We start from the raw sequence: 26,585 nt of genomic DNA, 5'->3' as shown, positions 1-26,585 counted from the left end.
TTTGCCAGGGTGTCTTGGCTTTCCATGCTTAAAATACTTTCATGGGCTCTTCAGCCACATCCAAATGCCTTAAGGGCTGATTCTGAGGCCAGAATGTGCTATTTAGGACATCTGCCATTCTATGGGTCTGCTGTGTATCTCACTTCCCATGTTGGATCATTCTCTCCCTTTTTTATTCTATCAGTTAGTATAAGCAGACACTAGTCATGTTTGTGTGATCCCTTTGACTCTTAGACCTATCAGTGTGATCAATTGTGAACTGAAATTGATCACTTGGACTAGTGAGATGGCATTGGTACATGCCACCTTGATGGGATTGTATTGGAATCCCCTGGCACATTTCTAACTCCACCATTTGGGGCAAGTCCAATTGAGCATGTCCCAAATTGTACATCTCCTCCCTCTCTTATCCCCACTCCTATATAAACAGTATTTTACACTTTGTGTTTCTGTGTGGGTGCAAACTGATGAAATCTTTACTTAATATATACTAAATCAGTCTTCTGTATATTAAGATAATTGAAAATGAATCTTGATGTGAATGGAAGGGGAGAGGGAGCGGGAGATGGGAGGGGTGCGAGTGGGAATGAAGGTATGGGGGGAAAGCCATTGTAATCCATAGGCTGTACTTTGGAAATTTATATTTACTGAATAAAAGTTAAAAAAAATAAATAGTGCACAAAAAAATAAAAAATAAAAAAAGTGGAGTATAAAACAGAACTGATGATATGAACATCCAATACTAACATGTTTCTCAGCAGTTTCTTCTCCACCAAGCACCATCCTCTCATGAACCAAAGTCAAGCAGTTAGCATTATCACCGCATACTCTGAACAAGCTTGGAAAAATCTTCACATGCATTGTGCTATGTAAGAGAAAGTCGAGTGGAGAAACTTCTCTTTACTTGTATATCACATGGAAATTGTTGGCAAAATGATCTTAAAATATGTTTCCATAAATAATAGTATATGATTTGGTGAACAGATTATATTACAAATCAAACATAGATCAAATCAGGTTAATGTTTTTCCTCAATTGCGAAAAAAATGATACAAATAATATTAGCATCTGTAATGATCTAGCATGAAAATCAGCACTTAACAAAATTGGTTATCCTCTTTAATCAGAGCTTGTGGTGAGAAGGGTGGTGAACAACTATTCTGGGGTGTTCTAAGTTGAATGACCCTATTGACGCTGCAATGGGATTTAAATTATTTTAAAATTAAATATGCAGTTGAAAGAGGTGATGAGAGGCTAAGTAAAATTAAAAGAAATTCCCTGAATGCACAATTCTTGGAAAACCAAAACTAATATATAGTTTAATTTCTGGCTGGAAATAGTTAACATTTAAAGGTTTAGGCATATATCTGCTAATCAAAGAAATTCCTGGTACCTAATTTATTCTACAGGAGCGAAAATGCTGAAAAAGGAATTTAAAAGGAAGCAGGAAGGGAAAGGGAAGGGCAGAAGGTAAGAAACAGGAAGGAAGGAAAAAATTATTTATTCTCTTTTCCCTATCCTGTAAGACCCACTCCAAGAAGTAGTAGTAGAACAGTCACTGAAATGAAAAAGGGACATTAACAAAGAGGAGGCAGGGTACGAATTTGCAGCCAGACCAAATTTATTCAGAGAAAATAAATCTGCAGAGGTGGGTGACCAACTGCCAGTGTGCACACTGATTGAACACTTGGCAGAAGGCCCAGACCTCAGGGGCTTTTTTTTTTTTTTTTTTAAATATCTTAGGTGGGCTAGGAATGGGGGTGGAGGTGGGGGTAGGGGAAAATAGGCAGTGGTGAATTCCTCCATACATGTCTTTCAAGTTTGTGCCCCACCCCTTCTGAACCTGGGGAAGAATGCAGGGGTGGGGGGTGGGGAGTATAAAGATAATAGGGTGTGAGACCAAACTGAGATTCAGGGACAAGGGATAAATTCCAATTTTATCTCCCTTTTGGGCAAGCAGCTAGAGGCTTATGTTCTGACTTCAACACCGCCCCCGCCAAGCACCTCCTATGGGGAACTTCCTCCTGGTTTAGATAGCACCTTTTCTAGGTTCCTTTAATAATGGTCTGTCCTTTTTTATTTTTTTAAGACCCTGTATATTTAATCTGCTTGTTGGATTGATTTGGTCCAGGTAGTAAAATTCTAGATAGTCATGCACATGAAACCTAGAATGGAGACAGTTTCTGTGAGCTAGTGCTACAGCCCCCTCGAGAGGCCACGTTCTGCTGGAACCCTGTCTTGACCATGGGTCCCTACTTTACCCCTCCTCAGCTTGAAAAGTCAGCTTCAGTCCTTGCCCAAAGCCCTGACAGCAGTCAGGGTTTCCATAAGCAGACAGAGGAACTGAGGGAGCCCAGGACTAGAAGCAGGCCAGACTAATTCTGTCCCACAGCGCCTTATCAGCAGGTACATGCTAAACAAAACTGGAACGTCTTTCTCTTTGGCGACGAGGCGTACGGACAGGACTCTTGCTTTCCTATTTCCCTCTTTGTTCTCATTTTGGCCATATTTTCCACCAAGTTTTAATACCTCCTTTTATTCTCAGGATCACCACACTCCTTTTCCTAGCATGTATAATTAACATATTTCAAAAATCCTCCTTTGACTGCTATACTCCAAGTAATCACTCAAGAACAACACAATACTGCTCTTCTTCAATCAAAACAATCCCAAGTATAGATCCTCATCCCACGCCTATGCCCTGTAGCAGCAGGAAGTACCCAGAAAGAAACCAGAGCCCCACCTCCTGATCCGTGCTCAGAGTCAGGACTGATGGCACAAACACATAAGCCTCAGTCATTCTAGGTTCCTGTTACCCCTGCCTTCTTTCAAGAAACCGCATTCGTCTCACATCCTATATTGTTCCCCACCCCACTCCTTTCATTCTTTCCCAGGTTTGGTTTGGAAGCCAGTGGACCAAACTTGAAGAACAAGTATGGAGAAGCGCATCTCCACCTACGACCCCCCCACCCCGACCCCTAGAGCACTAGGATATAAAACGGCTCAGCCTGCTGTGTGTACACCGGCAGTTGGTCGACCTCTGAGAGTTTATTTTCCTAGAATAAACTCCGTCTGGCTATGAGTTCATACCCTGTCTCCTCCCTGTTCTGTGCTTTTTTCTGACATTTGGCGCCTACTGTGAGGACACACCAATCTGCACTCCTTTTTCTTACATTTGGTGCCCTGTGTGAGGATGCACCAATCTGTACCTCTTCTCCTTACTGTCCTAGAAAGCCAGAGGTTAAGACTAACATAGGGGTTGACACTGAGGTGCACTGGATTAAGCCTCTTCTTGTAGTGCTGGCATCCCAGTTGCTACACTTCCAATCCAACTCTCATAATGCACCTGGGAAAACCCAAGTATTGGGAGCCTGCCACCCACGTAGGAGACCTGGATGGAGTTCCAGTCTTCTGGCCCTACCATTGTGGCCATTTGGGTAGTGAAGCAGCAGGTGGACGATCTCTTTGTTTTCCCTCACTCCCCTCTCTGTCACTCTGCCTTTCAGAAAATTAAATGAATCTTTTAAAAAGACTGTAATGTGTATGACTGTAGTAATAGATTTTAAGTGATACTTGGCTATATCAGTCAAATTATATAATTATAGAACTTAAAGAAATGGTTTAAGTCTTATACTTGCATTCTTATTTGCTTCTTACAGAAATTGCTAGGAGAAGTAAAATATTCTTGTTAATTTTACTTGGGTTACACATAGACATTAGGTATAAAAGAACACTCGGTTTATTTGGTTAAAGTAAGGAAAACTAACCATCTATGGATCTTCCTGTGAGAGTGTCAAGGCAGCTAAGGTAGATATTATTCTACATGTTTAAGAGGGGCTAAAGAAAATGAGGAGTGGCCGGTGCCGTGGCTCACTAGGCTAATCATCCACCTTGCGCGCCGGCACACCGGGTTCTAGTCCCGGTCGGGGCGCAGGATTCTGTCCCGGTTGCCCCTCTTCCAGACCAGCTCTCGACTGTGGCCAGGGAGTGCAGTGGAGTATGGCCCAAGTCCTTGGGCCCTGCACCCCCATGGGAGACCAGGATAAGTACCTGGCTCCTGCCATCGGATCAGTGCGGTGCGCCAGCTGCAGCGCGCCAGCCGTGGCGGCCATTGGAGGGTGAACCAACGGCAAAAGGAAGACCTTTCTCTCTGTCTCTCTCTCTCACTGTCCACTCTGCCTGTCCAAAAAAAAAAAAATGAGGAGTTTTAAGGAAAATAAATTTATGTTCAATGAAACAGGGAACAAGTCCTGAATCTAGGACCCAGTTTCTTGTCTGTCTCCCCTAGCCCAAGGTGGCCTTGCCAGACCTTTATCCAAAGGGATTCACTGAATTGAAGGAGCAATACAGCTGGTCCAACCAGGTCATAATCACTGGGCTAAAGGAATCATTTGCTTCTCTAATAGATAAGAACTCTGCTGGCCAGTATTGTCCACAGGGGGTTGTTTAGGGGAATTCCACATTCAAATATCCCCCACCAAAAAATCACTGTCTTAACGGTAGCTTGAATCTCAGACCTTGGAATTTCTAGCTAGATCCCTGGAACTCCCAAATTATGAGATTCAAATGTGGCATGGAGTTGGCATCATCTTTTTTATAAACTAAAAATCCACTATCAGGTTGTGAAAGTGGCACCAAACTAATGCTATGCTTAAAACTTCGGTGGCCATTTTTTTTTTCTTTTCTTTCAAATTGGCTTTGCAGTTTGTTGGCTCTACCCTTTTGCCTGGGGTGAGGGGGAGAGAAATCTGTTCTCTCTCATCCCAGGGCAGTGACATTACCTCTGAATGTCCCTTGACCCTTCTCTAAAATCTGGATGCTAATTAACAACTTCCCGGGGCAACTTGTCCATGGCACACCAGCCACTTGGCCCACAGTCACTCTTGAGGACTGTCTTGCAGCTCTCTGAAGACGTGCCTGTCACTGAGACAGCCTCAATCAGTTGGCTGTTGACCAGGTATTGAATGAAAGTATTTTTTTTGGGAAAAAAAACAACCAACCTAGGCTCAAAATCAACTTGAAATCTAAAGGGACATATTTGATAAATAACAATCTCATGCATGAAAATGACAGGGTAATGGCTCTTGTGCTAATTTAGTTCAGCCATAACTGGGCATTGAGTTTAAAGAGATTTCTCCCTTTAGGATTGAGGAAGATCACTGCCTGAAAAGATTGCTTCAAAACTTGCCAAACTTGTTCTGTAATTAGATGAAGCAGATCTGGCCAAAATAACAATGGGTGTTCAGAGTATCTTTATAACCTTTAGAGTGTATTTTGCAAAATTAAAAAATTGTAGTTTAAATCCATAAAAGAAAGATGGTGCTTCACAACCACATTGCTTGGTCTCAGTACTCCCTAGATTAAATTAAAAATGGCTGCTTAATAGTTATGGCTTATGTTACTATTTTCCAGCTAGAGTTCCTTTATAAAAAAAAGGAGTATGATTTTTCTATCTATATAACAATTTTGACTTTAAGAGTCATTTACATAAAGATATAATATTTCAGTGTCTTAAGTCATATGGATGTAATCACTAAAGTCTCGATTGGGTAAAAGTAAGTGAGATAAATGTCCCCATGTGCAAGCTCAAGCACTCTAAGCATTTTAAATTTTATGAAAAAAAGACAATTTGGGTTTGTTAACAGGTAGGTTTTCATAAATTGTTCATATATGACAAAGCAGCTCCTGGAAATTGATTTCTGGTTCTGACTCTATTGTACTGTTCTTCATTACGAGATGATTTGGTGACAGACAGGCTAATAGGCAGTTAGGCTGCTCCTAGTTGGCATGAGGAAAGGGGGACTCCCTCTAAGAGGGTACAAAATGCTTGTGTCACCCAGAAGTTACCTTTAGCAAGATGAAAGTGGCTAACCCGAGATTCCCACGGTCTGTTTCTCCCCAGAAGGTGCCTTTAACAAGACAAAGGTGTCTATCCCACTACTTGGAGCCTCCATGGGAATGGTGAAGACTTAGGGATTCCACACTTTTGACTTCTCAGTTTACTGTGAAAACAAAACTGGCACCAATCCCATCATTCTGTTTTTTTAGATTTATTTATTTATTTGAAAGCCAGAGTTGCACACAGAGAGAATGAGAGGTAAAGAGAGAGAGAGAGGTCTTATATCTGCTGGTTCACTCCCCAGTTGACCACAATCACCAGAGCTGCACTGATCCAAAGCCAGCAGCCAGAAGCTTCCTGCTGGGTCTTCCCATGCAGGTGCAGGGGCCCAAGCACGTGGGCCATCTTCTATTGCTTGCCCAGGCCATAGCAGAGAGCTGCTTTGGAACTGGAGCAGCTGGGCATTGAACCAGTGCTCATATGGGATGCCGGCACTGCAGGCAGTGTCCTTACCTACTACACCACGGCACTGGCCCTTCTGGTGACTTTTACTTATCTTGAGCCACCCAGACAGGGCAGACAATATGAAAAATGCAGCCTTTTGATGAATTTGTTCCATCCCTCTAACAGATTGCTAGCTGCTGTTTTGTTTTTTACTTTGTTTTGTTTTGTTTTTTACACCAAAAGTGTGCATAAAAGACTTGGACCCTCTCAGTTCTTCATGTCTTCCTCTCTTGAAACCACCTTTCTAATCATTGCAGCAGTAGATTTTTTGGTGTAAATAAATCTTGCTTTTCTCTCTCTCTGCCTTGTCCATGTGGAAATTCTTCTTCCACGTGAGATAAAGGACCAAGGTCATCTATCTCCACTGTTGTTTCACCTGCAATAATTTCATGTGCTAACCCAAGGTTTTCATTTTCCATTTTGGTAACCTACCAAAGAGATACAGATTTTCTATTCTATTGAGCTAATAATCTCTTGTGTTCTCTACTGTATTTCTTAAGTTCTAATTGTTGGGAAAGACTTTAGTTTTAAAAGGCTTAGAGTTGTCTTTGGATATGTAATCATTTTGAAATATTTGTATGATCACTTTATAACAATGAACAAATAATACATATAACTGGTTGAATCACTCTGACTAAATGTATTGATATTATTTCAAAATGTTGAGGAATCATTTTGGCCAAATATTTTAGCCCTCTTGGCATCATTGACAGACTTCCTAAAAATCAAAGCTATAAATTCCTCAGACCTTAATATTTCCAGTTGGGCTGCTAGAAATGTCAAAGCATTATCTTGTGGAGATAATAACTAATTAGAGTATATGGATTAAATTGAAAGTATGGCTTTAATTTATGCTAATATAAAAATGTTATTGATGTAGATGTCTTAGAAACTATGTGAAATTTGTAAAAGTCTGATGAAGTTCAGACAGCAGGATTATGATTCTCTACCTCTTTTTTCCAGTATATATTTAACTGTAATAAGTAATGGGCAGCCAGCACCGCGGCTCAATAAGCTAATCCTCCACCTAGTGGCGCCGGCACACCCGGTTCTAGTCCCGGTCGGGGCGCAGGATTCTGTCCCGGTTGCCCCTCTTCCAGGCCAGCTCTCTGCTGTGGCCCGGGAAGGCAGTGGAGGATGGCCCAGGTGCTTGGGCCCTGCACCCCATGGGAGACCAGGAGGAAGCACCTGGCTCCTGGCTTCAGATTGGCCAGTGGTAGCGGCCACTTGGGGGGTGAACCAACGGCAAAGGAAGACCTTTCTCTCTGTCTCTCTCTCTCACTATCCACTCTGCCTGTCAAAAAATAAAAATAAAAAAATAAGTAATGGGTTCCTATGCTTGTGTCATGTGTTAAATCTTCTAATCAAAGTGTTTATGTTTTTATAACCAATCTAAATAAGGAGAATTTTATGCATCTTAAGGGAAGATATCAAATGTTTTTCTGTTGTCACTGGGTTTTGATTGTTTGGGAAAACTGAGTCTTAAAGGATTTAGCAATATCTGCCTGTTTAAAAAAATGTGTGATTACTGTAACTTTCATTAGTTCTGCTCCATGGCTTCAGTTAAATATTTAGGTTAAATGGATTACTCTTGTAAGGGTCTAAGATCTTATTTTCATATTTTAAAAATTCATTTACATTGTGTAAAATACATCGTTGAGTTAAATAAAATGTTGTCAGATTTACACTGTACTTATATAAATGTTTGATGTTTTATGTTCCAGGGTCAGTAACCAGCCAAAGAAGAAGAAAAAATAAAAGGGCAGAAAATAGCCAGGCATTGCCAGGTCAAAATGTGGATCAAATGGAGATACAGCAAAAAAGAAATGAAAGTTTCAAAAGAGACCTACATACTAGATAGCAGGGACCTGTGAACCCCAAAACCTCTAGTAAGTGTTACATGGATATTAGTTAAGTTCACCAACCCAGGCACATAGCCCACTGGCTACACAATGAACACTGGTTAAGTCCAAAGGCCCAGTAAGTATGGTTATTTGGTGAGCACCAGTGAAGTCTGAAAGCCCATGAAGATGGGCTATGCAGTCAATGAGGCCTGACATGCTGCCTCTTTCCCCCTCTATTCTCTTCTAGAAGGGAAACTGACTCTATTCTGAAGGACTATCCAGTAGACTGTACAGTTTGATCCCTAGCCTTTTTCTGCATTAATGCCTGGACACATTCAAAAGACCAAAGAGCACAGCCAAAAAAATTAGAGTTAAACTCTGATTATTTTACAGCTAGATTTATTCTCTTGTAGCCACAATAAGTGGGCAGAACTCTCCTTTTAAAACAAAACTAAGAAAGAAATAATGTTTTACTCATGACCTCAAAATTTATAGGCACGTAGTATATAGTAGTCATCATGTTTGGTCTTAGAAGGACATAGTTCTCCTTATGGGCATCTCATAGAATTAAAAAAAAATACCATAAAAGTATGCCTGTGACTATAGATGTCTACTAAAGATTAGGGATGAGCCTGAACACCCCCTTGGCTTAAATCCTAAAGGTTGCTTCAATAGTCCAATTTAACAGAGACCAAGAGGAAGAGAAGTGAATTGGGCTACAAGAGCAATATAAGAACAGGTGGCAGGTCAATTAATAGCTGATTTACAAACTGTTCTTCCTTCAAGAAGACCTAACAAGGCCAGTCCATAGCCAAATAGCACCTACTTTTGATGCGGGAAGTCAGGCAATTGGACAAATAGCTGTCATGACAGAAGCCAGTTTCTACAGAGCCCTGTCAGCTCTGCCAAGAGCTGGACCATTGGAAACAGCACTGCCCTGGGGTGGAAGGAACCCAGGTTCAGACCTGCATATCCTATTGGCTGTTCTTCAGTTGAAAAAGGCCTTTGCCCTGCCCAGCTTCCAAAGTAACCATTGAGAGGATTACTTAGGGTCAGTGGGCTTAGAACTGTAGATTTTTTTTTAGAGATGCCACCCATTCTATATTAACCTTCTATATTCAGGCCAGTTCTCTTCCAAGATCAGCCAGGTAACGGGAGTCAGTGGAGTATATTTTCTAAGGAAATTCAAAACTTCTTTGTAAGCGGGTACCCCAGTACCCCAGGTAGCGATAGATGGGTCTGACCTCACATATACCTGGCCAGCCTTTAATTCTTACCTACGTATCATCAAGCCCCTCCTGAAGTTTCTGTTTGCCTTTAAAATCCTTTAACAAAGAGGGCATAAAGGAACAGCTTATCTGGACAATGTGACCACAAGGATTTATAGACAGTGTTGTACCTACTTGGGCAGGCCCTCATGGAAATAATTAATCTATCTTTTGAGAGGGGAGAAAAAAAATGATATACTCTGTAGATTGTTTGCTTATCTGTTCCCCCACCTGATATTCCAATTTTAGGCATTAGATTAACACTGTTAACTTCCTAGCAGAACAAAGCTACAGGATGTGTAAGCAAAACCAAACACACTGGTCTGTCAGGAAGTAAAAACATTTAGCCTTCATCCTTATCCCTGGGAAACAAAAATTGGCCTAGGAAAATACCAGGTCCGCTGTGCTAGGGTAGCTAAACCCAGTCCTTCAAAACAGGCAGTCAGTTAAACACACAAACCGCTGCTCAAGGAAGTATCTATGCCATACATCAAAAATGTTTTTTGGTCAAACAAGACAGGTACAAATCCATGTTCACACACTCTTGGAGAAGGCTGGACAAATTCAGGACCAGGCTGAACAAGACTGAAAATTCTGGCCTAATATCTGGCCATGGAAATTCTGGCTGTTGTCCCTCCTTGGCTCTAGAGTTCATATCCTCACCGCCTCTCTTTAGACCATGTGTCTTTAGTGCCTTCATTCATTTTGCCTCTAACAGAATAAAAGCAGTCCTATTCCAGATGGCTGTAAGGCAGGACTTCCAGCCTATCCCACCAGGTGTTGTGACCAGTTCTCTGAACCACACAAGACAATCTTTTCCATGGCCACCTTCGACCATCATAGGACAGATTGCAAGAGAAGAATAATCACAGAACATCTCTGTACCCATATGTCAGCTTGGAGAAGATACAGAAATTGAGATCTACCTCCATGTACCCCCCATTAGATTATGGGCTACTTCTCTTGAGTGGGTGGAGTTTTAAGGCACAGCTAGGTAGCCCATGTGTGTAAGAGGGGCTGAAGAAAATGAGGAGTTTTAAGGAAAATAAATTTATGTGCAATGGAACAAGGAAACAAGTCCTGAATCTAGGACCCAGCCTCCTGTATGTTTCCCATACCCCAAGGTGGCCTTGCCAGTCCTTTATCCAAAAGGATTCACTGAACTGAGGGAGCAATACAGCTGATCCAACCAGGTCATAATCACTGGGCCGAAGGACTGAAGGAGTCATTTGCTTCTCCAATAGATAAGAACTCGGCTGGCCAGTATTGTCTACAGGAGATTGTTTAGGGGAATTCCACATCTGAAACTCCCGCACCCACATTTCTCCAGAAGAGGGTGGAGGGAAGAAGAAATTGGAGGCTTGCACTCATGTCCATAGAAACCCCAGTCTGAATGCAGACTGAGTTCTTCTTTATGGAGATATCTTCTGGTCTACCAGGCAGAGAAATTTCTGTCTCTTTGCTTTTTATGATAAAATTCTTTGATAATTGACTTCTTGTCTGCTCATTCATTGGCCATATGCTTCATTATCAATAGAACAACTTCCCTGGGTTTAAATCAGTGATAGCCAGCAGACTCATAGAATGGCAGATGTCCTAAACAGCACTCTGGCCTCAGAATCAGCCCTTAAGGCATTTGGATCTGGCTAAAAACCCCTGAGAGTATTTCAGGCATGGAAAACCAAGGCACTGTGGCAACAAAAATGACCTAAATGAAAGATCTCTGTTAGTGAGATCCCAGCAGAAAGAATGGGCCATGAAATAAGGAGGTACCTTTCTCTGAAGGGAGGAGAGAACTTCCACTTTGATTAAGCCTTTTCTAAATAAGATCAGAGTTGGCGAACTCAAAAGGCTTCCATAGCCTTGGCAACTCATGACAAGAGCCTCGGGTGATTACTGTCGCCATAAACAAGAGAGTCGATTTGTTAAGTCAACAACAGGAGTCACTGTGCACTTACTCCCCATGTAGAATCTCTGTTCTTAATGTGCTGTGCTATGTGAATCAATGGTATAAATAGTAACCAAACAGTACTTTATACTTTGTGTTTCTGTGTGGGTGTAAACTGTTGAAATCTTTACTTAATATATACTAAATTGATCTTCTGTATATAAAGATAATTGAAAATGAATCTTGATGTGAATGGGATGGGAGAGGGAGTGGGAGATGGGATGGCTGAGGGTGGGAGGGAGGTTATTGGGGGGGAAAAGCCACTTTAATCCAAAAGCTGTACTTTGGAAATTTATATTTATTGAACAAAAGTTAAAAATAAATCAGTGATGGCAATATTGCTGAGCTACGTAAGCTGAACTTTGATCTCTACATCTTATGCAGAAGATTCCTATAGGACCTAACTTCCACAGGTCTTCTAACTTGCAAAGCAAGTTTTATTCATTTTAGACTTTTAAAAAATTCCTACTGCAGAAAAATGCTATAAGGGGGGCTGGCACTGTGACGCCGTAGGTTAATGCCTTGGCCAGAAGCACCAGCATCCCATATGGGCGCCGGTTTGAGACTTGGCTGCTTTACTTCCTATCCAGCTCTCTGCTATGGCCTGGGAAAGCAGTAGAAGATGGTCAAGTCCTTGGGCCCCTGCACCTATGTGGGAGATCTGGAGGAAGCTCCTGGCTCCTAACTTCGGATTGGCGAAGCTCCGTCCATTGTGGCCAGTCGGGGAGTGAACCAGTGGATGGAAGACCTCTCTCTCTGCCTTTCCTTTCTCTGTGTAACTCTGACATTCAAATAAATAAATAAATAAATAAATCTTTTTAAAAAATGTTATAAGGATAATTGGATTATCTGTATATTTTTTCAACTCAGTGAAATAAGTAATAAAATCTACCTTCTAAATGCTTATAACCAGAGCATAGTTAGTCAATTGAACTGTTTATATTCTTAGGATTTGAGTAGAAAGTCAATAGGAACAAATAAACTAGTCAATTTTATATATGTATAGGTTTATATATTTCATATGTATATGTATATATTATATATACAGGCCCTTGAACAATTCTAAGTTTTATTTTGTTAGGTTTTATATGTAACCATTATATGTTCATAATTAGTATGAGGATGTCTCAGGTGCAAATGAAGAAATGTTCACTATGGGTTTACAGTGAAAGATCACAACATACATAATCCCTGATAATTAGTTCTAAATTATGGTTTTGCTGTCAGCAAGCTAAAAATGTAACTTATTGAATAACAACCCTAACAGATCTTTTAGTTTGTGAAAATCATAGAACATACTGTACTATTTCCAGGAGTTTTCATCATAAGAAGTCCAAGCACAAATAACACAAATCAGCTTAGCTGTTTCAGTGACGAATCCACCTGCTTACGACTGCCATATTCTTTCTTTCCAGGCTTCAGGCTTCATGATTATTCTTCTGATGAAACACGCCCTCATCTACAGATTCGAAATTAATAACAACTTTAATCATCAAAAGTGAGGTGTTTCCTGATTTATATGTTATGTAAAATCCTAAATGAGCAACTTTCAGATGTAACTGAAAAGGAGAGGGATATATTTTTTGAGACAAACTCTAATATATGTTCCCTGAGATCACAGTGACCAGGATTTTCCTTCCTTATGGTGGTATCATCATTGTGCAATACACTATATGTAGACGGCTATGCTATGTTTAAAACTTTAAATAAGTTCTAACAAATCAATGCCTTCACAGTCTCAGTAAAAATGGTCTATAATGCTTGGAATTATAGCCATACGTTACCTTTTTCATTCAGCTTTTGGAAACACTGTCACCACCAACATCCGATATCAGTCACTTTTCCTCTAATACAGAGCTATTCATCACCATACCTCCCTTTCAGTGGTTCTCTGTAGGCTTTCTGCTTAGTGTTAGCAGCAGAAATCAGCCTTTCTCTCACTTCATAGGCTCACAGTTTTGGGAGACACTTGTGTTAATGTTAATGCTTTGGCGAGATTATGCTCACAGCACGACTCTGCCTAGTCTATGCTACACTCATGTAACATCATCATTAAACAACATAGGGATGCTTCTCTTCCACGATGTATTTCCCCAATGCCTCCCGAATCTTATTTTCTATCCAGAGGTTCAACCCTATGGAGAGAGATCACTCCCCACTCACAACAGGAGAGCCAGGTAAAATGGTATGATGCTAGAGACAGACACGTGCTATTAATTCATACTTTCATTTTCTCTTGAATGCAAATAATATCAGCACAGGTCGATCTTGTGAGGAAAAAAGCACAGGAAGTATTATTCACTGAAAATAAGTGTTTGATATCAGTATTATGACCATTATCACAGTCACAACAGGTAGAAGAGATTATTGGGGCTGTATTGTGTAAAAAGTATTTTCCTTCCGTCCTCCATTCGTATCTCTTCCTCCCTCCCTTCCTTCCTTTTTTTCTTCCCTTTTTTCTTCATTTTCTTTCAGTAAAACAATGATAGAAAAGATAGTGTAATATAACCAGTATTTTACTTTATTGAGGAAAAAAATCTGTCTTGAGGATCTTGTTCACTGGGAAGTATTTCTGATATGCATATTAACATACAATCAATGATTTCCACGAACAAATTTCGAGTGTAAGCAGGTCATAAACTGGGATTATTTGTATCCCTGTGAGAAAGGCAGGGGCTACATTTATGTTCCTCACTTATGGAGGAAATGACGGTCATAAACAAGGTCATTGTCTTTTTTATTCACATGTCTTACACGTTACTTTGATGTGCCATTTGAATTTCCTGCCCCAGAGATAACATTTTAATGCTTTCTATCAATATGGGGCAGGCAGATATTTACCATGCTGTGCACTTTTGTTTATGTTTCCCTCAGCACAAAGGAAACTTTTATGATGTTTTTCCACTAATGCGCTTGTTTTGGGAAAGCTGGAGTTCAGCAACCATTTTTCTTTTCTCTTTGATTCGTAGATTCTCTAAGGCCCTTGCTTCTTAATGCAAGGTGTATTGATATACTGATTTAATATAGAACAGCTCTCATTGAGGTATACCTTTCTAATGCCATAGGGAGCAATGAACCAGCTAAGATGTTTGCAATACTAAAATCAATTAAAATCGAAAAAATGTAAATTGCATTATTATGAAGGAATCCATTGGGGATTTGAGTACTGAGCAATTAAGGAAGAAAATTAGACTGGGATTTTTTTTTTTTGCATTTTTAGTCTAGGATAAGTTAAATGCTACTAATGCCATCTATTATAGGTCTACATAAACGTTTCTCCAAGAGATGGCTTAAACTTCCATGTCTACGTTCAATTACACTTTTTAAGATTCTCAAGTTTTAAGACTTCTGAGTCAGCCCCTGTGGATAATTTAGTATTTCAGAAAGGCACATTGACATTCTGGGGCACCTAGGTACTGTGCAATGCATTAGTGCAAGAGGAAAAGACAGATGCTATCATCTAAGTGATTGATAAATACTTTAATGGTGAAAGCTGTGCAGAGTGGGAGTGATTTCCATTTTCTTCTCTATTCTGTTAGACACATCCACTACATTTTAAAATATTAAGATTTCGCTATAATATTTGCCAGGCATTTATTTGTATGAGTAGCAGAAATCTACAGCAATATCATGGAATATATAGAAAATTCTTTAGGGGTGCTTAGTACCATGCTGGGGGTAACAGAAGATAAAATATTTCAAAAAATGCTTCTTAAAAACAGAATATAGAAAAGTTGTCGGAAAAACTGAAGAGCACTGAAAATATAAGTAGGTATAAAAATGTATTGTAAGGAGAGCTATGGAACCATAAAAGGGCAATTGAATCTCTCCGTGGGCTGGGTTGTTAGTAACATCAGTGTATTTGCATTTGAAGCTCATCTAGGATTTCAAGGTTGTGTATGATTTAAATAATGAGAGGAGAGCATAAATGCGCAGCATCTGTTAATGTCCTGTCATTATTTTTTTAAGATGTACTTGTTTATTTGAGAGGCAGAGTTACAGACAGAGAGAAGGAGACAGAGAGAGGTCTTGCGTTGACTGGTTCACTTCCCTAATGGCTGCAATGGCCAGAGCTGAGCCAGTCTGAAGCCATAAGCCAGGAGCTTCTTCTGGGTCTTCCACATGGGTGCTGGGGCTGAAGCCCTTGGGCCATCTTGCACTGCTTTTCCAGGCCATAAACAGAGACCTGGATTGGAAAAGGAGCAGCTGGGACACAAACCAGCATCCATATAGGATGCTGTCACCACAAGCGGAGGCTTAACCTATTATGCCACAGCACTGGCCCCACCCTGTCATTATTAACAATAAAGGGTACTCATGTATTGACTACTTAAGTCACATGTGGGGTGTGACATTCATGGGAACACTTCCTGGTCAGTAAATTCCACTCATGGTAGTAAAAAACACCCCATTCCCATTATCACTGAAGTCTTTCTTACCACTGTTGCACCCATCATCTGAAGATGGGTCCTTGTCTCAGGGTTAGTATTAAACATCTAGATGGCATTTGACCTTGAGCTGCTAACCCACTAACACAAAAATGAAAACAGAAAGCACACGTGCTATTTATTCTGTGTCTACTGGAGCAAAATTGGGACTGAACCATTCGAACCAGTACACGGGGAAACTGTACATCATAAGTGAGGTGATAAGTTTTTAGTTAGGAAGACAGAGAGGTGGGTGGCTGCTAAACTGGAACATAAGCAAATAGAAAAGCATTCTAACTAACTAGATACATGGCGGGAGATAAACCTCTGGTGATGAATAATAGGAATTTCAGAGAGGAAAAGGATTGAGAATAGTGCCAACGAAGGCTATTTGATGGTTAACAGGCATTATCATGTCCTGGAAATCTAGTGGGTTATTATTCAGAACAGGTGATTAAGTATTAGGAAATCTATTCCCCTCCCCAATAAAACCTTAAAATATAGCAGAATAATTTAACACAGGCAGAATGAGGAGTGGGGGATTGGAGTACTCAATGGTTGCAGTCAAGTTTAAGTACTTAAACTTGTTGATTGATGGTAGATAAATAATAGTCCAGTAGTTAATGACTATGTTTGGAGAAGGAAAAAGAATCAGACTTTGGAGAAAGACAGAAGTATTAGAAAAGAAAAACTAATATGGATCATCCCATAACAAGAGGAAGTATAGAAGAAACAATAAGAAAAACATTTTTTTTTGAAAAAGAGCAAGAGAGAGCATAAGAAGTTTTTAAAAGGCATATCTGCAGCAAGGAGGTAAATAGGCAGGTGCCAACAACAGGATACTTGAAATTTAGATCATGAAAATGCTCATTAATCTTCAAAGAAAAGGCAACCGAATATGCCCTCCAACATGAGAGACGTGTGTGTTGGTGGAACTTGAATATGTAATTTAGATTTCAGGGACCCCAGCTCTATTTTAGTTTGTTGTCTACTTCTATCTCTACCATCTCTCAAACACAGAAATAAAACTCTGGCTCTGTACAATTCAAAAGGCTTCAGGAAAAAAAAAAAACTAAATCTGATTATATGAAAATGAATTAAAATTTAACAGAGATTCATGATGACATTTAAAAGTCAACCCATTTCACAGGGATATAGATTACTGACATTAATATCTTTCACTTTTGCACAGATAAGATATTCTATATTTTGATCCTTAAACTAATTATTTTAGTGTGATTTTAGTTCAATGTTCTTTGTATGGTTTTCCATATCTATTTCAACCTGTTTCTTGCTGAGTAAGTTGGCTCTTATAGAATGAGGTAAATTACAGTGGGATTTTGCATTTTTTCCCACTTTCAGGCAATGGAATGCCTTTTTTTTTACATCTTGAATTTATTTCAGTGTAGCACTGACACTCTGTATTGTTATCAGTTCTAGTGCACCTATCTCTATTCTTGAATCTTTGAAGAGCGAAAAAAAGACTAATGAAAAATACTTGAAGGTGTATAAACATTATTTTCTAAGTAGTTTTGTTAAGCAAATTCTTAGAAGAATAAATGACATTTCTCCTGAAAATCTAACGCCAAAAACAATCTTTCAATTATTAGTCACTCATTTATACCAACGTAATGTTTAAGTGATTTTAAAAAAAGAATCTCCATACTAATAAAATTTTTAAAAATGTTGACATCACTTTGATGATTATCACCTTTTTTTCCAAGTGAAATTTAAATATAGCATATTGAAATGGTGGTGTAGATATATATCAATTACTTTCAGAAAACTTATGTCCTTAAATATTCAATCTTTCATTGCACATAATTTATGAGTTTGTCAATATTAGCTCTCATATTTCTATTACTTAATACTATTTTATAGACTACTTCCCCTAGTACTTGTACACATATGATAAAGGTATAAGTAGTTATGTATTTGCTCAAGCTGACTTACCTCAAATGGTAGAGTTGGAAACATACCACGGGATTCCAATTCAATCCCATCAAGGTGGCATGTACCAATGCCATCTCACTAGTCCCAGTGATCAATTTCTGTTCACAATTGATCATAATGATAGGACTAAGAACCAAAGGGATCACAGAAACAAGAATAGTGTCTGCAAATACTAGCTGATAGAATAAAAAAGGGAGAGAATGATCCTACATGGGAAGTGAGATACACAGCAGACCCATAGAATGGCAAATGTCCTAACAGCACTCTGGCCTCAGAATCAGCCCTTAAGGCATGTGGATCCGGCTGAAAAGCCCATGAGACTATTTCAGGCATGGAAAGCCAAGACACTCTGGGGGGAAAAAAAATAAATGAAAGATCTCTGCGAGTGAGATCCCAGTGGAAAGAACGGGTCATCAAAGAAGGAGGTACCTTTCTCTGAAGGGAGGAGAGAACTTCCACTTTGACCATGGCCTTGTCTAAATATGACCAGAGTCAGTGAACTCAGGGGGCTTCCATAGCCTTGGCAGCTCATGACAAGAGCCTAGGGTGATTACTGATGCCATAAACAAGAGTGTTAATTTGTTAAGTCAACAACAGGAGTCACTGTGCACTTACTCCTCATGTAGGATCTTTGTCCTTAGTGTGCTTTACATTGAGATTTAATACTATAACTAGTACTCAAACAGTATTTTTCACTTTATGTTTCTGTGTGGGAGCAAACTGTTGAAATCTTTACTTAATGTATGCTAAACTGATCTTCTGTTTATAAAGAGAAATGAAAATGAATCTTGATGTGAATGGAAGGGGTGAGGGAGTGGGAAAGGGGAGGGCTGTGGGTGGGAGGGATGTTATGGGGGGAAAGCCATTGTAATCCATAAGCTGTACTTTGGAAATTTATATTCATTAAATAAAAGTTTAAAAAAAAAGAAAAGAAAAAAATAGTTATGTATTACAATTACATTCAAGTGAGTGATTTATCATTGTTCATAACTTCTTGCATCCTAACTGAGAGAAATCTTAAGTTGGCCATTGCATATCTTCAAATGATTAATAATTCTAAGCAGTATATTTTCCTCAATATTTTCCCTGATAGCTTAACACTAGAGTACTTTTTTTTAAAGGGCTTCAGTTTTAGATCATAAAAGCCAGGCATGATAATTGTGGAGAAGTTAGAAAATAATATAAAAATGATTTTTACAAATGGGGTTATGTCACTTAAAAATGCTTTGGGCAGTAAATGTCTTTTGCTTACTTTTTAAGCAAGTGCACACAGACTTTTTCCCATGGACCCAAACTCTGCTCTTTGATGCTCTTCCTAAAGATGCCAGGGTTTGTCCTATTAATCAGGATTGTCAGCAACTTTGCTTCCTCTCACAGAGTTCAGAGATCCCACATTTGAGTGAAATACAGTACTCTATATGTCTAAGCAGCTCAACCAGTTCCATGTAAGAGTAATAGCAAATGACAAGGTTCCCTTCTTTTATCTGGATGAATAATGCTCCTTTGTACTCATATATATGTATGCACATAGATGACATTTTCTTTATCCATTTCTTTATCCTTGAAATCAGTGTGTAGTAATGCTATCTGGCGCCAGCATTGTGGAACAACAAGTTAAGCCACTGCCTGCGATGCAGACATACTATATGAACAATGATTCAAGTCTCAGTTGCCACACTTCTTTTTTTTATTTATTTAATGAGCATAAATTTTCAAAGTACAGCTTATGGATTACAATAGCTTCCTCCCCTCTGTAACTTCCCTCCCACCCACAACGCTCCCCTCTCCCACTCCCTCTCCCCTTCCCTTTCATATCAAGATTAATTTTCAATTATCTTTATATACAGAAGATCAATTTAGCGTATATTAAGTAAAGATTTCCACATTTTGCTCCCACACAGAAACACAAAGTGTGAAATACTATTTGAGTACTAGTTATAGCATTAATTAAACACCTAAGAGTAATTGTGTATTAATTACAGAGTTCAACCAATAGTTTTAAGTAGAATATAAAATGCAACTTTTGTATTGTTGTGGCTTCCCCCCACAACCTCCCTCCCTCCCGTGGCCCTCCCCTCACCCACTCCCTCTCCCATCCCGCCCTTCATCACGTTTCATTTTCAATTACCTTCATATACTGAAGATCAACTTAGTATATACTAAGCAAGGATTTCAACAGGCTGCACTCAGACAACCGAACCAGGTATAGGGTATTGTTCGACTAGTAGTGTTGTTTTTGAGTTTCATAGTTAAACACATTAAGGACAGAGATCCTGCGTGGGGAGCATGAACCCAGTGACTCCCATTGTTGATTTAACAATTGGCAGTCTTATTTATGATGTCAACAATCACCCGAGACTCTTGCTATGAGCTGTCTAGGCTACGGAAGCCCCTTGAGTTCACCAACTCTGAATTTATTTAGTTAAGGCCGTATCACAGTGGAGGTTCCTTCCTCCCTTCAGAGATAGGCGCCTCTCTCCTTGATGGCCTGATCCTTCTCCTGGGTCTTGTTCACCAGGATCTTTCATTTAGATTGTTTTTTGCCACCGTGTCATTTGCCACACTTCTGATTAAGCTTGGGAAAGCAGCAGAAAATGGTCCAAATACTTGAGCCCCTGCAATCCATGTGGAAGACTCAGATGGAATTCCTGGCTCCTGGTTTCAGCCTGGACCAGCCTCGGTTTTTGTGGCCATTTGGAGAGTGAACCTGTAAATGGAACACTCCCTCTTTTTTTTCTCTGTCTCTTTAACTCTGCCCTTCAAATAAATAAATAAAATAAAACTTATTTTTTTTCTTGCTCATGTTTATACCATCACTGTTCACAATAACAAGATATGGAATCAACCTAAGGGTTGCTTTTTGACATTTAATGATCTTTGTATAAAGGGAAAAAATAGAGAGAAATTATTTCTAGGTGTTTGTAGAAACATGGCTGAGATGTGCAGATCTCAACCCCTGATTTTTCATCCTCTATGTTCCTGCTGTCCAAGGAAAGTGTCATCTGTCTTGTCTACAGGGTGTTCATTACAACCTGATTGCTTAGACAGCAGTCACCACCAGAGACTCTGGAGAAGACCGCGTTTATAAAACTAAGAAAAGGAGAAATAAATAAGTTAAATAAAAGAGACTGATAAAGTTCCTTTGATGTAAGCATTTTGTTCATCGACAGAAAACAATGTTCTACACTTAAACATTCATTGATTATCACCATCAGGAAATAATTTTATAGATTAATCTTCATACCTATAGTAAATGCAGGGGCCAGCACTGTGGCATACTGGGTAAAGCCGCTGCCTGCAGTGCCGGCATCTCATATGGAAACTGGTTCGTGCCCTGGCTGCTCCACCTCCAATCCTGCTCTCTGCTATGGCCTGGGAAAGCAATAGAAGATGGCCCAAGTCCTTGGGCCCCTGCACCCACGTGGGAAACCTGGAAGAAGCTCCTGGCTCCTAGCTTCGGATTGGCGCAGCTCTGGCTGTTGCGGCCAATTGGGAATGAACCAGCTGATGGAACATCTCTCTCTCTCTCTCTCTCTCTCTCTCTCTCTGCCTCTCCTTCTCTCTCTGTATAACTGTGAATTTCAAATAAATAAATAAATCTTTAAAAAATAAATAAAGTAAATGCAGGCTATCTAGCATTGTTGTTTTTATCAAAAAGAAAATAGCAGATGCCTAATAAGAAGCTAAGACTTGATAAAACTTTATTAACCAGTGATTGGCAGATTAAAGTTATTTGTAATGAAGAAAATAATGTATTGCAATTTCATTAATATATAATAAAAAGTGCTTCAAAATGCACAAGAAAATGCTTAGCTAAAGTTAAGAAAATTTAGAGTTTAATTTAAAGCCTCTTAGTTCCTCAGGGTTTCCATTATTTTTTAATCATTATCCCCTAACGGCTTCATATAATTAATGTACTTTCCAAATGTCTAACTTATTCTCAAATTTTTAACACTTTTTTGGTATAAACCAACTTCAAAATGACTGTATTGGAAATAAGTGCCCACAAGTTGATTTTTAAAATTGATATAAGGGGACTTCCATTGTAAGATGACAATCTTTGGTTAGATCCAAATTTTTCTCCTTTCACACTTGATGACATAACCAGCTATGGAACAAAGACACAAGCTTTAGCCATTCTTGCTCACTGCCCAAAAGGTAGATAAACAATGAAATGTATTCCTTGCCCTTGAATCTCAATTGAGTCTCACATCCTATTGCCTTCATACTCCACCATCGCGTTCTGTGGCCCAACACAGCCGCCTGAAAGACCAGTTCCAGGAATCCACCTCTGCCTGCTGCCCCCTACCCCACCCTCATCCCCAGCCCTCCTAAAATATAAGAAGAGCCCAGCCCTGGGATCGGGACCTTCTGCCACCTGTTCCATCAATGTGCACATAGGCAGTTGGTCACCACCTCTATGAATTTATTTTCTCTGAATAAATTGCATCTGGCTGTAAATTCATGCCTCCTCTCTGTTATGTGCCTCTTTTCCTAACATTTTTGGTGCCACATATGAGGAAGGGAGCAAAGTATCTGGCTTTTGGTGAAGAGCTGAGAGTCTCTCATCCCTTCTTCTGAACTCTACCTTCCTTTCTACTTTCACTTCTGACGGCTTTTCCTTGGTGGGAGGAGGGTGCAACTTCCTGGATTCCCCCTCTGTCCTCCTGGAGTGACCTGGACGGGCCCGGGAGACACTTTTCTAATAACCTCCCTTATGAGTCCAGAATAGCCTTAGTCATTTTCTTGCCTCAACTTGCACTCTCTCATCTTCAAGATGAATCTATAGCCAGAGCACTTTGCTGGCTCTCATTGCTTCACACATCGGACCTCATTCTTAATCCATCAGATTGGTAAGAGAGGCCTTCGTCACATCAAGCATGCTGGGGTGACGCTCATGACTGGTTCATCCCCCCTTTTTAGGGCCTGGAGTGTTCAATCAGACCAGTTTATCCCACCTCGTACGGCCTGGGGTATTCGATCAGTTTCCCTCTCTGAGAACTGGAACACTGGTCTGAGCACGGGATTTCTCACTTTTCTTAGGAGGACTCAGAACTTTGGTTCTCCATTGGGACAATCCATTCCCAGGAGACCCTTGGTGAAAAAGACCCCCTTCCCTCAGGCCATATTTCGCCTAATCCATGGGATCCAAAATTTCTTGCATTTCACCTGACTCCCCTTTGACCTGCCTCTTAAACAGCTTACACAAGCTAGGCCTAAAAGGAGGGATAAAACGGAAGTGATTAATTAATCTCTGCACAAAAATTTGGCCTCAATATAAATTAGACAATGACTCAAAATGGCCAGAATGCAGCACCTTTGACCTCCAAATTCTCTGTGACCTTAATAGTTTTACACAGAGAAACAGCAAACGGTCATAGATCTCTTATGTCCAAGCTTTCTTCCTCGTTCAGGGTCAATTTTCTTCACTCCAAGTTCTCATAGAGCAAAAAGGCTTGGATGGTTCCCTCAAACTTTCTACATCCCCAACCCTCCCTCCCCTCTCCACCTGAGAAGCCTGCACCTCAGGTACACACCCCTTTGCTCACTCCACCCTTATCTCTTTCCTGCCCTTCCTTCTCTCCACCACACCAGCAGCAGCAAGGGCAGTTGCCGCCATTCCACCCACTTCTCTCCTGAATTCTCTATACCCAGTTCTCCCCAAGGAAGAAAAACCTCATTGTCAGCCTTCTGCCCCCTCACTGTTCCCTCCCTCATCTCTTCACCTCTGTGACCCTACCCTATAGATGATTCTCCGTCCTACCCTCCATCCCAAGCAATTCCAGAGCCTCAGCCTCTGGACTCCTCTCTGACTGACCCACTTAATACCCCATGGGATCCCACCCTGCCTTCTCCTGCCACTATTTCCCCTCCCGCCCCACCTCCTGCCCCCACCCTATCTCCTCCTCATACATGAGATATGCATCACAAACTCCAAAAATTAGATAGTCAACAAACCCCCCAGAGATACCCCACAGATGTGGCTTTTTGTATTTATAACAATAGAGATGATAAATTAAAGACTCAAAAGGAAATAGATAGAAAGCTAAAGATTCAGATGCTTGCCTCTGTAATCCAAAAAGGCCCCCATCGCCAGCTAAGTCCCACCCCTGAGGGCCCTGTTATCAATGCAGCAGTGCTGGACACCAGACTAAGACCTGCTACAACTCGAAGCCCACCTTGGTTCAAGGCTCTAGCCCTCCTGGTGCCTGTATTAAGTGTGGAAATACCAGACATTGTGCCAGGAGCTCCCCTAACCCAAGGCTTCCCCCTGTCTCATGTCCCAAGTGCGGACAATGGGGTACTGGAAGATGGACTGCCTCCAGGGAGAGAAACCTCCCTTTCTGGAACAGCCCTCTGCTGAAACCCCTCTAGCTCAAGACATCTCCTCTCTGTTAAACTTAACGGAATGAGGAGGCCCAGTTTTCACAGCCCCCATCACAGTTGCACTGTGTCCCAAGGGTGATAGGGACAGTGTCTGGCAAGTGAGTTTCTTTCTTGTTGGACACTGGGACTTGTTTACCTGTTTTAAATGAATATTGCGGTCCACTCCTTCCTTCCTCAGTCCCAGTTGTTGGCTTGAAAGGCATAATCAAAATGACGAATAAGGACCCTCCCTTATATTGCTCCTTTGGAGATGTTACTCTCCTGTTCCTTTCTCGTCCTTCCTAACTGCCCCACCCCTTCTTAAGGACCTTTTCCACTGCTTGGGGGCATCTATTGCCATTCCCACCTGGGATAAAACACAAACCTTTATACTTCAGACGATGGACCTTCCTCTCCCCCACCTCTCCACCCCAGACTCCCACCCTTTCCTTGGTTAATCCTGTAGTGTGGGATAATGCCCACCTAGTAATCACCACCCACCATAGACTCATTTGTGTCTCTAAAAGACTCTACAAAATCTAATGCTGTTCTCCAATATCCTTTAAGCTCAGAAGGCCATAGAGGTCTAAAATCTATCATAGACTGCCTCCTCTGAGTTAACATACTCATTCCCACTGACCACCCCCACCCCCCATAACACGCCTATACTCCTGGTTAAAAAACCAAATGGCTCTTATCACTTAGTACAGGACCTCCGATGTGTTAATGCTGCAGTCCATCCCATATACTCAGTGCTGCCAAACCCCTACACTCTCTCCTCTCCTGAATACCCCCATACAACTACTTTCTTTTCTGTATAGGAGCTAAAGGATGCTTTCTTCACAATTTCTCTTGGTACCTCTTCCCAACTACTCTTTGCCTTTACCTGGTCTGACCCTGATACTCACCTTACTTGACAGCTCTCCTGGACTGTATTACCCCAAGATTTCCAGAACAGTGGGTACCTTTTTGGACAGATCCTCCAGGCAGATCCAGTCTCTATTAACCTTTCACCCAGCACTCTTCTTCAATATGTTGATGATCTTCTCCTCTGTAGCCCCTCCCGAGAGACCTGTGTTCAACATACCACTAGTCTTTTGAACTTTCTAGCTGAGAAAGGTTATAGGGTATCTCCAAAGAAGGCCCAGCTAATTTCCATGTATGTTATCTTCTTGGCACTTCTCATGACGCCAGACACGTGTACAATCCCTCCAGCCCCAAAACAGGCAATGCATTCTCTTCCTTTCCCAAGTACTAAGCATGACCGCCCCTCTTGGGACTCGTGGGATATTTTCACATCTGGATTTCAAACTTTTCTCTTGTTGCTAAACATCTCTATGAAGCTTCCAAAGCCAATCTAGACAAGCCCTTGCAAGAAACTTCCTCCCTGGAAACACCATTCCAAACCCTAAAGAAGGCTCTTCTACAAGCACCTGCCCTGAGCCTTCCTAATCCACTTAAATCATTCCTCCTCTATATCCATAGCTCGAAGGGCTAAGCACTTGGTCTCCTAGCCCAAAAGGCCAGAAACTCTATTGCCCCTGTGACCTATTTCTCCAAACAATTAGATGGGGTTTTTCAAGGCTGGCTCCAATGTCTAAGGGTTGTGGCCACAGCACACCTTCTCATACCTGAGGCCCAGAAGCCAACCCTTGAGCCTCCTTGAGTCCCATTCCTGTGCTGACTTCCTCGATTTTTCCTTGACTACTTTTCACCATCTCACAGACTCTCCAAGTCCAAAAGCCTGGGATTGGGTCATTGATGGTAGTGCTTCCAAAACTCTCCTTTTTCCTGCTGAGTATGCAATAACTGAGGGGCACCGTGATGATACCTCCTCCTCTTCCCCACATTGGGTCCTAGAGGCTAGGTCCCTACCTGAAGGCACTACTTCCCAACAGGCCAAATTATTAGCCTTGATTTGAGCCTTCACCTTAGCCAAAGGAAAGACAGTCAAGATATACAGATTCCCAATATGCCCATAATATCCATTCCAATGCCCAGATATAGCAATAAAGGGGCTTTCTGACAGCCCGAGGGACACCTATAATAAATGCAAGTTGATTAAAGCTCTTCTTGATGCTGCCCAGCTGCCAACAAAAGCAACAAAAAATTATTCACTGCAAAGACTACCAAAAAGGTAAACAATACCTATCTGAAGCTAACAATCAGGCTGGTCTGACAGCTAAAGCAGTGGCTGTGGGGAAACATCACATCTTCTCTTTTTAACTTAGCTTCTTTATATTCAGATTCAGAAATCTCTCCGTTCTAAAAACAAGGGGCATCTAGAAAGGACTCATGGTGCTTTCAAGAAAGAAAGCTTAAACTCCCTTCTCTCCAATTTACCTTTCTAAAAAAGTTCCATTCTCTGTATCACTCAAACTCAAACTCTTTTCTTCACTTCCTGAGATCACACATATGCTTAACTCCTGCCATATG

The 26,585-nt window shown here is 40.8% G+C and overlaps 1 long non-coding RNA gene across 3 annotated transcripts in view; it reads right to left on the bottom strand.

The window, feature by feature from the left end:
* LOC103349399 (uncharacterized) overlaps positions 1–20,074 on the bottom strand; it is a 57,492-nt gene extending 37,418 nt beyond the window's left edge. For all 3 annotated transcript variants that reach the window (XR_011379160.1, XR_011379159.1, XR_011379161.1), the window contains exons 1-2: positions 19,912–20,074; positions 12,703–12,862 (exon numbers count right to left, since the gene is read on the bottom strand). This is a non-coding gene — a long non-coding RNA (uncharacterized lncRNA). The remainder of the gene's footprint in view (positions 1–12,702; positions 12,863–19,911) is intronic.
* Positions 20,075–26,585: the final 6,511 nt, after the last annotated feature.

This window comes from Oryctolagus cuniculus, chromosome 10 (genome assembly GCF_964237555.1).
Source record: "Oryctolagus cuniculus chromosome 10, mOryCun1.1, whole genome shotgun sequence".
Classification (NCBI taxonomy): Eukaryota; Metazoa; Chordata; class Mammalia; order Lagomorpha; family Leporidae; genus Oryctolagus; species Oryctolagus cuniculus.
Note: the sequence above shows the minus strand (reverse complement) of the source record. Positions and strands in the feature narration are given on the sequence as shown.